The sequence below is a fragment of the Cataglyphis hispanica genome, chromosome 20 (assembly GCF_021464435.1).
Source record: "Cataglyphis hispanica isolate Lineage 1 chromosome 20, ULB_Chis1_1.0, whole genome shotgun sequence".
In the NCBI taxonomy this organism is placed as follows: domain Eukaryota; kingdom Metazoa; phylum Arthropoda; class Insecta; order Hymenoptera; family Formicidae; genus Cataglyphis; species Cataglyphis hispanica.
In genome coordinates this window covers 1,903,415-1,917,906 of record NC_065973.1, presented here as the reverse complement: position 1 = coordinate 1,917,906, position 14,492 = coordinate 1,903,415, and the positions used below count along the sequence as shown (strand labels likewise).

The 14,492-nt window shown below is 37.2% G+C and overlaps 1 protein-coding gene across 1 annotated transcript in view; it reads right to left on the bottom strand.

The window, feature by feature from the left end:
- LOC126856905 (protein O-mannosyl-transferase TMTC2-like) overlaps positions 1–14,492 on the bottom strand; it is a 261,764-nt gene that overhangs the window by 246,788 nt on the left and 484 nt on the right. The gene's annotated exons all lie outside the window — the stretch shown is intronic.

Below are 14,492 nucleotides of genomic sequence, written 5' to 3'. Positions count from 1 at the left end.
GAAAAGTTCCATTTGCGTTCTCACGATATTGGAACATAACACACGCGCAGAAACACTCAAAAGCACGTACACACACGCATATCTACACAAGCATGTAATGCGTAAAAAGGAGAAACGTCATCTATGATCAATGCGCGAGGACATTAACATTACAATGCGAAATCGACGCGCGTAGCTTAATTTCGCCTAGTCGGAAAATTTCGCGGAGTCGATACTTTTTATAATTCGGTTGAATTATTCATCAGCCGTTTTAATCTATGTCCCGGATTTTAATAATGAACGTGGCAGTCGTACAGAAAAGTGGGAGTAGATATTCTCCAACGCATTAATAAAGCGCGGATTATATTTGACAAATGAAGCGAATGCCATTTACCTCGATATAACGTATGAATATTGAGGCTTAGCGAGATATCATTTTCATTCATAAAGAAATGTAGATTTTTCAAGTTCATCAGATAAAATGTTTCCTTATAGAAACTGGGTGCGAAATTTCGTCATTATCGATAACAGAAAAATCTCGAAATATATGTCACAAGGTCTAAATCAGCGAAAATAAAACTTTGATATATGAGTTTTCGCATTCACTAATGTAATTAAAGTAGAATTATAATATTATTGTATGTATTACATATTAAAGTCTTTGTTTAACCTTCAGCCATTTACTACATATTAAATAAATGCTAGGTGGTAGTAATACGCAAAAAATTTTTGTTCATTCCTGTACACAGGATAAAACGCACTTAACGGGATTACGCTGCGGCTAAATGACGATGTACATATTTTCCTGTATTTTTCCCATCCTCGATGAAGTCGCAGGGCGCGCGGAGGCACTAACGAAGCTGCGTCCTCCAAACCATGAGCCATAATTTTATTCGCAATTCCGCGGCCGGCGCGTCGAGAGACTCATAACAAGTGCAACGGTGCAACGCGCGCGTTTGCGTCTTCAAAAAAAAAGTTATTTTGCGCCGGGGCAGCACTCCACACGTCGACGCGACAGTAGTGATGCGGCGCGGATATGCACGCGTATAAGAGGTTGCGCCGTTGCGAACAAGTAGAACGGATTTTGCGAGCGCACAGAAGAGAGTCGAGAGAGAAAGAAAGAGCATAGCACGCGAATGCAACGGCCGAGAATGCAGTCCGCTCTTTCTCTCTCTTTCTCTCTCTCTCTCTCTCTCTCTCTCTCTTGCCACGGAGCGGGCGCGGGACGAACAAATTGCACGTTCCCAGTCTCGTTAAAACAATGTCGTCGTGTAAAAGGCGCGGGAGGAAGAGCGAAGGAGGGAAGGAGGAAGGTGGGAAACGACATGAGGTGGAGGGGAAAAGAGGAACGGGCTAGGTGACTGCTGCAGCCTCCAGCGAAACAGTATTCAGGTGGAAAGAGCTCTTCGCTCGTTAGCATTTAATTGAGAACCTCGCAGGGAAAGGGGAGAGGGAAAGGGGGGAAGAGTAGGATACTACCTTCCCCTACAGACCGCCCATCGTAACGACCGGTCGACGGGCTCGTTTAAATATTTTAATAATCTCTTGTATCGCGAATGGCGATTCGAATATTTAGCGGTGCCGCGATATCCCAGAGCGGCGGAATACGCTCCCTTTGCCGTTGTCGCTGGAAATATGTATGAAACGCGGGATCGTGAGACCATCGGAGCCAGCTGAGACCGAACAGTAGCGGAGAGAGAGGGTGCAGCCTTCTCGTGCAACGACGAAGAATTTTGCCGAACAATTAAGTCGGTATTAATTGAGGCTCGAGTACAAAGTTACGATCTGGATCGAAAAGAAGCGTAGAAGCGCTCCTGTCTTTGTGCGGGATATTAAAATTCATATTTAAAGTACAGAGTTGCAATTCAATAAAATAAGAAGATTAAAAAATGTCTAAAATATTGTTTTCTTTACATATTTCTTATTTAATTTTTAATTGACATAGCAATTTCAGAAATTCGTCCCAAACTATCCCCTTTCTTTATGAAATATTTTATGAAGAATAGTAAATAGCCAATAGAGAAATAATCCGAATTAAACTCTTTTTTATACAATTTTGTTCAAGTATTATTTATAAAGTAAAAAAAAAATTATAATTAGTAAAATTTAGTAACAAGAAACTTTTTCCAGAACAAAAAGAGATTTTTGAAAAGATTTCGAAGCATCATCTATACGTCAAAGATTGCATGTCAATAAACAGCGACCACATAAACTCGCGCTATAAACAAAGATATTGTATTTACCGCGAATTTATATACTCGTTAAAAGCGTAGTATGTACACAATAACAAACTCATACGATAATATATTTTTCATATAATCGAAACATCGATTCTCTTGTGACGATCAGCGTCGAGACGAAATTTTCTATATGTATATGTTTCACCGATACTGACAAAGACTGACAATAGGAAAAGAGTTTTTTCCGATTAGTCGCTGATCATTGACTCGATCAACCTTACCTTTCGCCGCAAAGTAGGCCATTGTAACGAGCGACTTAAATCGAGTAACTACATCGGCTTTTGAATTTTCCGCTCTAATGGAATGTGCGATTTAGTCAAACATTTCAAGAACATTCTGACATTTTTTTCGAACGATTACGCTAATTTACATGCATATTATCATCCATAATTACAATATCACACATTGTTTCATATAGAAAATTTTAATAATTCTAATTTAGAATCAATTTTTTTTAGTTGAATTATTAAATATTATATTAGATATTAAACTAGATGTTAAATTAAAATTTCTATTAAATATATAATAAATCTGTAAAAATATTAACGATAATCTATAATAAAATAAAATGAAATTATAATAACTCTATCTTTACTACTCTTTTCTTGAAAATATATATTATATCAATTTTTTTTATAAATAATTTTTTAGCTATATAACTAATCCTTTTTTTATTATCTAAAATGGTTATTAAAAAGCATAAAGCATCGCGTCGGCGTATCGGCAATATCATAGTCAAAGATATTTATAGAAAAGATTATCAATGAAACAAGTTATTCGACATAAACGTCAAACTTTATAAATTTGTCGTAGCAAATGTAGCAACACAAACTTAATAATTTATTGAATAAAGGCGCTTTTTAAAATATATATTTTTATAATAAAATTGTATAATAATATACGATGTAGCGCTTCACATGTTATTTTTCCATTTTTACTATGCTAACAGATATATGAAAGTTTGTGTACACAAAATTTGATACTCATATATAATTTTATCAATTATAATCAATGAAACATATGACACAATAGCTGTTATTGAATTTGCTCGTCATATTCGCGAAAAGCTAATTCGATTAAATCTACAGGAAATCCTAAATCGCAAATCGAAGAAGTATCGTGACAAAATTATGCCTGCGAACGTTATCATCATAATTCGCCGATCTTTATGCGTCTCTTCTTATTGGCAAATCTCCTACAAAATCGGGATATTTCAATAATCCGCGTCTTCAAGCTACGGGCTATGCGAAGAAAATTCGTTGTAGCTTCCGTTACTTCGCGAGTAAATAACGTCTCGGTTATTAAACGAATATTTACATATATAGATCGCGGAGAGAAACTCCTCAAACGATACCGAGTGCGCCATAAAAATGTCCTTATGATACCATCGCCGTCGCAAATATATCCTTTGACCTTTGATGGAGTAACCCGACCTGCGGGCTTGGCGGTAGCCAAGGCTACTTTGTAACCTTGTCGCTATCCTCCCTCTCTATCTCTCTCTCACTATTCCTTTTTGTCTAACTACCTCACGTTTTCTCCCACGAGAAACCCTTTGCATCCTGTGCTTTCTGGCAGATTAACCTAACTATTCAGGTTCATTAGCCCGACTGATGTACAAAGTTTCCCCACATCCTTAACGCTCCAAAACCATGAACCCGTAACATATAGTTGATTAGCCCATTTTCGCGGTTGCAATGATCGACAAATAACAATGCACGACATTAGTCAGTCTCTCTGCTTACGGATTTCACTCGCGGTGTGTCTCGCTTGACGATATGTACATATCGGCTGGATCGAAGGAGAGGAGAGAAGAAGGGGAGGCTACGCGCTGCTACCTGATGGTATTTGCTGTTTGCAGCTACTCAAACCTCGCTATGTGTTTTCCCACCCTTTCACGTTCCCGCTGCACCCTCGGTCTTGCATTCTCCGACCAACTTCCCCCTCCCCCACCCCCGTGACCGGAGCGCTGCGTCGTCACGCGTTGCCTCGACGCACCGTGTGCACCCTGGAATACTGGAGATTGGCGAGCAAGATAGAAGGAAGCAGGAGAAAGAGAGAGAGAGAGAGAGAGAGAGAGAGAGAGACAAAGCCGCGCGAGAGAGATTTTATTATATGGAAACCTCGAGGAATATAACCGTGAAAATGTATAAATAATAGGAGCGCCGCAGAACAGACGGCGGTGATAATATCGCGAGCAAGACGACGAGAGGCGTTGCCCTACACACAGCAGCAAAATTGTATGAAAATATCTACAATCTTTGCAAAATTGCCAATCGAGTAGTTTATGTTTTTACGCTTTCCACGAATTTTCACGAAAAAAGTTATTGGATCTTACAATTAATATAGAAGTATTTATATATATAATTTAATTATACATACACACGGTATATAAATGAAAAATCGAACTAAATTCTTTGAGAATTATTGTCATTTAAAATTGAGACTGTAGATATTTTTAAAAACACGTATATCTAAACGCGCACATCCTTTTTCCGAAAGGAGAACGTTTTCCGTTAATCTCCTCAATGCGACACCGTACAATGTAGGAAGTCGTTCTGCTGGAAAAAGCCGTTGGTGTCGGAACGTTTTTCTCGACGACTGTATCGGCACGCTACGAGCAAATTCAACAGCGGATAATATATCTTTGCAATGGCTGTTGCTACGTACTGTCGTCCGTGTAACATCGATTCCCCGCACTTAACGGATGCGTAAAACGCGGCGCACAAAAGTTTGATTTTTACGCGACACAAACCTTTCAGAAACGCAACTCCTCGTCCAGCACGAACAGATAAACCTTTTGGCGCCAGCTAGCACAACGGCGTTCTTTTCAACGCTGTACCAATAGTTTTAACGAATCTGACACGAGAATCATCTCTACAGACGTTACTGAACCATTCGCGAACAAGATCACAAGAGATTTGAACATGTACAAATATCTCTCTCTGTAAGAAAAAACGAATAAACTACTAGCTATCCCTTTTTTATATGATACCTATATACACAACAAAATATATTTAAATCACATAAAATATCATACATATACGCTTTGTTTTCATTTCAAAGTATTGTGTTTACTATCTATATATTTATCATCTAATCATCAGTCTTAATATTTTAAAGTAAAAATATCTTTACTGAGGTAGATTCTAAACACATTTAAGTTTCGAATCTCAGAATATAAATAAAGAAGCTGTGCTTCAAGAACTACACTACAAATATATACAGGATACTCCAGATATTTTTTTTTTGGATCGCGCGATCAGGAAAACCACGTGAATACCACCTTCTGTCGTCTTCCGCTTCTCGGAACGTTCGCATAGCATCGTATAGCCGACTACACGGTTTCACCATTATCGGGTGTTTACGAGGATGACGACGAGGGGTGTAGTACGAGGCACACACGAGGACGTCCGAGGTCGCATCGCCGCCGGTGGAGATCGCATCGGCCGCTCCGCATAATAACTAGCTACCGCGCATTTACATTTTAATACGGCCGTTCTGCAGGATAGCGGATAAAAGGTATATACCTATCATGGGTGAAATCACCCGTTGCTGTCCCCATGTCGTCATCGACGACACCGTCGCGTACAGACGCTTCCGTCGAAACAATTCAATCGCAATAATGTCGCCTTTCTGAATTACGTTTGTGAAAATCGCTTCATTTAATAATTCGATCTTTCCCGGAACAATTGAACGTTTATGAACAGTGAAATACTTTTAGAACATAAAAAAATTGTATGTGCGCGTATTTGATTAATTAATAATTAATTTCTGAAGTATATGTACGAAAAAATATTACTTTAAATTTATTAACTTTCATTGACTAATTCATATCGAAATTCATGTGCTGATTTTGAAATATTGAGTAATGGAAATTTCAAAACTAAAAGGTAATACCATATTTCAATACCATTTTTGTCATTTTAAATGGATGTATTAGCTTTAAATGAAACAATTCTTAACTTGCAAATCCACATCGAATGAATTACATGCGGCACGCGAACAATCCGGTCTAAAAAAAAAAAAAAAACTATATATGTACATATATATCTGTGTGTATTTGTTAACAGAGATTAAATATCGAAATCGTATCATCTGGGCTGATATCGGAAATTTTGACCGCATAGAAATGGATGGAAAATGGGTAATATTAACAATATCGTGCGTGCTCTTGCCAAACAAGTGTTTAAAATTTGAGTAATTCTCCAGCCTGACAATCGGCGACAATAATCAAAGAACAGACACATTATCTAAATCTCGAGACAGTATAAATTTCCCACATCTATTTTCACGACGCAATTTGTTATCCAGAATTGATTCGGTCCGAGAGATTTTCAGTCGTCAGCGATCAGGGAAGGGAAAGCTTCGAAGGGTACCGCGTGTATTGTAGTACGAATCCGGAAAGCCGGCTAGATATCCATTAAGATAGTACCAGGCCATCTTTAACGGCGAATCAGAATGTCGACAACAACGGTTGGCAGGGGTTGGTGTCGAGAGAATGACGAAGCAAGAAACACGGCCGTCGTTCCGCCGCGTGGTTTACGAGTTTCTCTTCGAAGTGTCCCAAACGCGATTTCGCGAGCGGATAGGCTGTGAAAAACGTTCCTGAACCAAGATACTGTGTTGTTTATACCATTACCTGGAAAGACCTACCTAGGCGCCTTTAATTCGCATGACATATTTATAATGTACAAAAAAATTGCTTTGAATTATTAAAGCACTCTTTTTATGTTCGTTCGAATTTTAAAAATAAGAATATTTCCGATAAAAAATTATTTATTTATTTTATAGATATTATTTTCGGATATTAAAAATTTATATTCTTAAATACATCTCTATGCGATATTGTGATTAAAATATATTTTATTAAAAAAATTAAATGTACGTGACATATTTTCGATAGGCAGACTATTCAATTATGCATAAATGTAACTGATGAGTGGAAATCGCGAACGGAGCTAATTGGCAACTAATTTATTAAATGCCAAAAAAGTGCGATAATGGAACCGGAGTAGCGAAAGTCGTGCGTCATAATTGCCATGCACTCTACTTTTTGACGCATCGACGAGATTCATTGCTGATTCAATATAATTTAATTGAGCTCAGTTCCATAGATCCAAGATCAATAGAATAAAATTCGATTTTTTTTTAACAAAACTTGTGTAACTGAAATTACTTTTATTTATATAATGCATTTCTTTTCTAGATCATATTACTTTAAAAGATATTAATTTGTCGATCTGCCTCATCCTATACGCACGTCTCCGCGTGAAACAGTATTGACTTTCTCGGCAAGTCCATAACCAGAGATGGCTCATGCTGGGCAATGAATATTGGGATAGGGAAATGGCGAGAGTCTTGTGAATACGTCGTGCTGTCGTGCTCGCACATATATAACGGTGATTTATTAGGTAGGGAATTCCAATTCGCGGTCTCTCTGTGTGTGTGTGTGTATGTGTGTGACTCGGTTGCGCGTCGCTGTCGAACCTCGCAAATATCTTCGATTCGCTCCTCAGCATTTCCGTTTAATCTCTCCAAGAACGTTATAAATTTTAATTCATTTACTATCCGCGATTTTTCTGATCTCGAGAATCGCGCATCGCCGCTGTCCGAATGATACGAGTACCTCTGCCGCGAGTTGGAACGAATTGCATCCGAAAGAAACGATGGTAATTTCTTTGAGTATTTTTAATAGCTCTTGAGTTAAATTAAATGTCGGGAATTGTTTAGAAATTTTATGAAAACTGCGAGAAATTTTCTTACTTTGTAATGTCTTATAATGCGATATTATCTCTCTATTTTTAATTAATATAAATAAGTTGTTTTAAACAAAATATGTAATATTATTTTTTGTCTTTAACTATAGTGTAATAGTCAGATAATAAACAAAACTAGCCAAGCCAGATTTAAAAAAAAATATACAAGAAAAAAAAACAAATATATTTACACAAATAGCAAAGAATCCATTCAATACTCGTCAAAGAATTTGTCGATATAAAAGACGCTGTCTCTCTCTCTCTCTCTCACACACACACACACAGCTCGTATGTAGAATAAGGAAAACAGATCACGTTATTTAATCTGAATGTCAGGAAAAGCGAATGCGGTGGATATCGACAGGGAATCAATTCTGAATGTACAATTCAATCAAGATCAATCGTTTCCGGCTCGCAATATTATAGGCAAGAGGTTTTATCGATCTAATTTTTCCTTCTGACATTTCACCTAACTCACAAAGATACGATCGCTTCGTTATCTTCGCATACGAGTCGCGATTATTTTCTATTTTGTGCTAATCTTAATTTCATTTACAGGTACGGTAAAACGCCCGAAACGCGAAGTTGCGCTTCGCCGCGCAGTGGAAATAAATTGGTGCCGTGCAATTACATTATATCCGCTAATTTGTTTTGGTCTTTTGCAACGTGACAGAAGACTGGCACTCTCAGCTCGGCATTGCGAAATATATTGAGGAAGAAAGACGGAAGCAACAGCCATTTTCATTACCGGAGTCGTTACCGTTTTACGAGATGCAACAAACTTAACTTTAAATATTTAAACGCGTCTATCGAAATGTCAGAACTCATTTGAAGTACATTTAATAATAAAGTGATACACTTTAAAAATTTGACGGAGGAGCTATAGTGTGTACTTATTTTTTTAGTATTCGCACCAAAATAGAGATAACCAATATTTTTTTTTTTTTTTTTCATTATAAAAATATTAAACGTAAAAATAATCATATGCTTTATTTTTAAAAAAAAAAAAAAAACGAAAATTTTATTCGCGCAATATCTCGTAATTTGTCAATTAGTGATGCTTAGATGATTGGCACAAGTAAAAAAGGAACGTATTGCGCAGACGAGACATCCAAAGGTATGTGTCGTTCGGACAAAAATATTGGTCCGCTAGTAGTGAATTATATGACGTAAGGTATTATTCCGTGGTAAGGGATGGCATGGCAGCAATCTGATTCCGTTATCTATGCGCCGAATATCCGCATAGATTCTACCGTGAAAATAACAGTCCGAAGAAATAACGTATTCGGAGACTCTGTACTCGCAGGTACACCGCGTGGTTTTTCATCGTTTCGATATTCTCCCCGTTTTCATTGCTGTCGCAAGAAGAGAAGACGAGGGATGCAATGGAAAATACGGGAAAAAAAAACTCGCTGACTCATACATATGCAAGAAGTTCCTGGATTTAAAATACAGTCTGAAGACAGACCACGATCGAGTGAACGACAAAAAATAAATAATTATTATAATCATAGTAAGCGATTTCTCGACAATTCGAATATCAAAGTAAATAAATTATATAATGATATGTTGCTTTTTCGCAAACCACACATACATAAATGCACACAGACACAAATTTATATTCAAATTTAATATATTAATTTAATTTTTAATAAATTGATGTATATATATATATATATATATATATATTTATTACTAAATTATACATATAATTTGTATATTTAGCACGAGATCATGTTTTTCCTTGATTTACTAAACTTAATCAAGTATCCTGGCTATTTTTCTAATATAGTAACAATATTAAAATCATTAATTGGCATAAATCACATTACGATTGTTCTTTTCTATAAGAAATAAAAAAGTTTTGAAATCAACAAAAATCTAAAAAAATTATTAATAAAAATGCTTCAAAAATAATAAATTATAATTTCAGTGAAAAAAATATTTTATCTAAAGATTGTTTTTTTCAATATATTTAATACTATTTTGTTCTATAACTGACATTGTTCCTATAAAAGAAAAAAAAAAAGAAAACCTAGAATAACGAAGATGAGGACAACGGTAAAAATGAAAGAGGAAGGATCGTGGCGGTAGATGTTGTACGCAAGGATACAAGCCCGGCTATTAATACCCGCAAATTATAAATAATGTCGCTATTGCGACCACAAATCAACGTTTGCGGTAATACCGTCGGGATTTTCGACTCGTTGGAGGATTAAGCGCTTTGCTGAGAGACGCCGACCTGCTGCCGGAGAGAAGACGATAAAGGATGGTGAAGAGCGAAGGGGAAAGGAGGGATTCCGCGATCGAAAGCCGAAGCCCACGGGGTGGATCTGTACATTAAGCTCCATTAAAAGAAAGGTAATGTTTCGTAGGTATGTTTCATCGAATCGATGCAGGCCGCGCAGGCGATGCCGATATCGCCTTACTAACCGCTCTTGCCATAATGGCACGATGCGCGCGCGCTGCACAGAAGCAAAAAATATTTATTTCCGATAAAGTTCCAGCCATTAGACGCTATCCGAGAGCGTTCCATGGCTGCTCGTGTTTCGGAAAGTCTCCCCACCGATCGCAGTTTCGTTCGTAAGATCGAATTTTACGGTTTCGCGATCGGGTAATAATAACCCGCTGAGATGGTACAGAGTATTTATGTGTGTGTGTGTGTATATATACCTTTGAAATATATTCCCAGTCATAATCACGCGCCATTATTTCGCGATACAGGGTAGTATCGATTTTAGATACTTTAAAAAGACGATATTTATAAATGATGCTTCTAACTTATTTATAGCCAAGATTAATTAAACAAGTTGTGCAAATTCAAACGCAGATATATTTTAACATTGAACGATTTTTATGTAAAATAAAATTATCATTCTTTCTATGACGAAATTGAGGAATAAATTTTTAATTATATTATATTTAATTAAATTTTAATTAATTATATTTAATTATATTTTTTCTAAATAAAAGAATATATATTTTTTATATATAAAAAGAGATCATCGTTTCATTAATATATTTAGAATTCGTTCAACTTATAAACGTTTATGTCAAATAATATATTACTAAATCAAAGTATCACGTACTGAGATGTCTCACATCTCATTAATTTTTAAAAAAATAAATACAAGAATAGATAAGACAAATAAGACGTTGGCCTGATATCGCCCAAAGAAAATTAGAGATCAATATCGCGGAGATTTTCCGACAGATACATCGTCTAGCCGAGAGGTAACATGACTGATTTCTGCAATTACTGTCTCTGGACGATCTTTGAGGGGTCTTTGAAGGAGGGTACCAACAAATTTGGAAGACTCGACTTGAATGCGCGGAAAGGAAGGAATAAGAGGAAGCTGGGATGCTCGAGTGATGCCGCGACTTGATAACGTACATCTCCCTCCGCCGTTCTCTCTTGTCTCCCATTGTCTTCAGACTGAGACGCCGTCGTCGCCATACGCTAGAGCAACGACGGTAAGAGAGGCAGACCGTCAAACAGATTGAAATCAAGAGAGAAAAGAGGGATGAAAAAGGAGAGATGAGGAACGGAGGAGCTTTTATTTTCTCTCGCAGAGTCCGCGCAGCCAGATCTGAAATGAAAATCTGTGGCAGACCCGCGGGATAATTCGGTGGAACGGAGAGAACGCGTGAGCGAGAACGTCGACAAACTGATTAAAAAGTCGACCCGGAGAGAGTATGAATATAATATAATCTCCGACAAATATTTAAGTTTTGCCGGCGAGCTGTGTCCCCGTAGAAATCGCGATTGTTGACTGCGCGCGTTACCCGATAACGTAGTGACCCTGCCCGAAGCGTGGCTATCTTGCCGGAAATAATACCACTTCGCGGATTAACCGGTTCAAAAGCGCCGACTCGTATTGAATCGAGAAGAGCGGAGGCGTTTTGCTTTTTTTGTCGAAGCAAAACGCATCTGCAAAATAAATCTCTGAATTTTGAAATCATTTGAATATTCAAATATTCGAATAGCATCACACAGTTCTATTTTGAAACTCGAATATTCGAACGCTTCAATACAGAAGTATCTAATAATTATTCAAAAGATCTCTGTAGTATACAATTATTAAATTATTGTTTACAGATTATCGAGAAATACTGAGAATGCAAACAATGTAAACAATGTAAGTTTTCAATCAATTTAAGTTTTTCGTATTGTAGAAATTACATAAAATTTACTTTCTTAAATGAAAGACTTAGATATGCCAATATTTTACAAATTCTTACGCATGAGTGTGCAAACTTGTTCGTGCAATAGCTGGAGTTCGAAATCCGAAATGCAGTTAATCGTAAAAATATATAGAGGCCCGGAATTCATATCGGTATTTATTGCTTCGGCTTTTTGCTGTGACAACAAAAGATCGTGTATCACCTTCCACGGACGAGACTGAAAAATATTTTTGCCGTTATCAGATAAAACTCAAGCGGCAAAAAAATATGAGAGAAAGAAGGGCTTTAGCCAGCACGAATCTGCTGGGTAAGCGCTTTTTCCCCGACACCCCGGCAAAGCGAAGAGCTGTGGTGAAGAGAGAGAGTTCTCAGTTATGTAGAAACATTTTATATAATCCTGTGCCGCGCATCAGTGAAGAGAATCTCTAAAAATCCCGTCGCGCTTCTTAAGAATTGTATTCTTATACTGGCTGATCGGGAACGTCAGCAATTTTGTTCACCGTCGTCTCTACCTAGGTCCGATTTCCAAAAAAAAAATTATTCTACAAATCGTGATTTCTCGAAAAAGAATATAACGCGGAAATATTAAATTGTTGAAGAATATTTCAATATACATTTCTCACCAATTTTTAATATGGTATAATATTGCTTGATATCATTATATTAATTACAAATGTTATGTTGAATCCATATACAAATTTTATGTCATTTATAGAAAAAGATATTAAATTCTAAATTTTTGTAACAATTATATATAAAATTCTTTTCTCTATAAAATTTATTTAAAAACATTAAAGTTGTAAAAGTTATTTAGATACAAATTAGGTCTTTGCACGTAAATACTTCATATTAGTAAAAATTCACATCATCACTGAATTCTATTCCTAGAAAGGGCTATAAAGGATAATTTCCTCCTATCAGTGCTCTAATCACGAATATTACGATCCTTTGACTTCTATATATGAATAATACGGACTAGCATTATTTAATTATCAACGTTATTCCGCTGCATTAATTAATCAATCTTAGCTTTCAAAAGCCGTCCCGATCCGTTTTAGTAGGTTGCAATTCCCTAACTCCGTTCCACAAAGGACGTACCTACATCGTAAACATCTCGAGTTGCTGAGCTCTCAAGCTGCGTATTTGAAACGCAGATCGAAATCGAACGCCAACAGAGACAGGGAGAGAAGCAAGTACATACAACTATATTTATATTAACCTGTTAATCCATTAATTAATATGTAATTCTTTTTATAAAAGCAGATGTTAGATATCTTCCTATAAAAGCGGTCTCGGGAATATTGACACAAAATACTTTGTGACAGACGAAATTAAAAATTTACAAATGTCTTGTATATATATATATATATATTTGCAATATATATATTTAATTTTATTTACATTTAAAATTGATAATATCTCGATAGACAGCGTGATTTATTATAATTATCAGAGCCGCGGTTTGAAAAGATAATACAATACGATAAGAGAGTGAGGGATGGATTAACGTTTTCGGCATCCACCAGCAATTAATCGCTGGGATCGTAACGAGGGATCACGTGTTGGCGCGGGCAACGATTAGGCGCGCGGCTAATCCGCGCACGCTGGTCTTGCCGAAGCGTCGGCGACGCGGACAGACGGCCGTGCGATATTGCGCTAAACCGAGCAATTACCGGCCGTAATCCCGGTAATAGAATTCCAATATGCGTGCCAATTGGACCGAGTCCTCCCAAGGCTGGGCGTGCAGGCGTGAACCTGCAGGATTCCCGAACCTGAACGCCCTGACGAAAATCATGACACAGCTCGGCCATTAACTAGGGCCCCATAGTTATCCGTAGATTCTCTCTCTCTCTCTTCGGTCGTGCACCCTTGTGTACACACGCGTGCAACATGCTCGCCTGTATATGCGTATCGCGCATATGTATATGGCAAACCGCAATAAGGGTGCCTCTGGAGAGGACACGCTCGGGGGATCTATCTATCCACCTACCTTTCGGTTTGCACATTCGACACACGCGACATGATCGCGGTCACTGTTAATACAACTACGAAATACTTCGTTGATCCGGCATTCGGCGTGATTATTGCGCGCGTATCGAGCGTACAAGAATAATGCAGGGATGGAACGGAGAATAGGTAGATATCTATATCCGGAATGTCTCGATCTGGGATAGTACAGAGCGAGTATTGAAACCGGTACAATTTCATCGTGTTCAATTTTCGATATAGATACAGATTCGATGCTGTACATATATAAAATGGGCGTTTCATTACGTGTATCTGTATCGTCAAACTTTCAAAAATTATACCGATTGCAATCCAAACAAAGTAT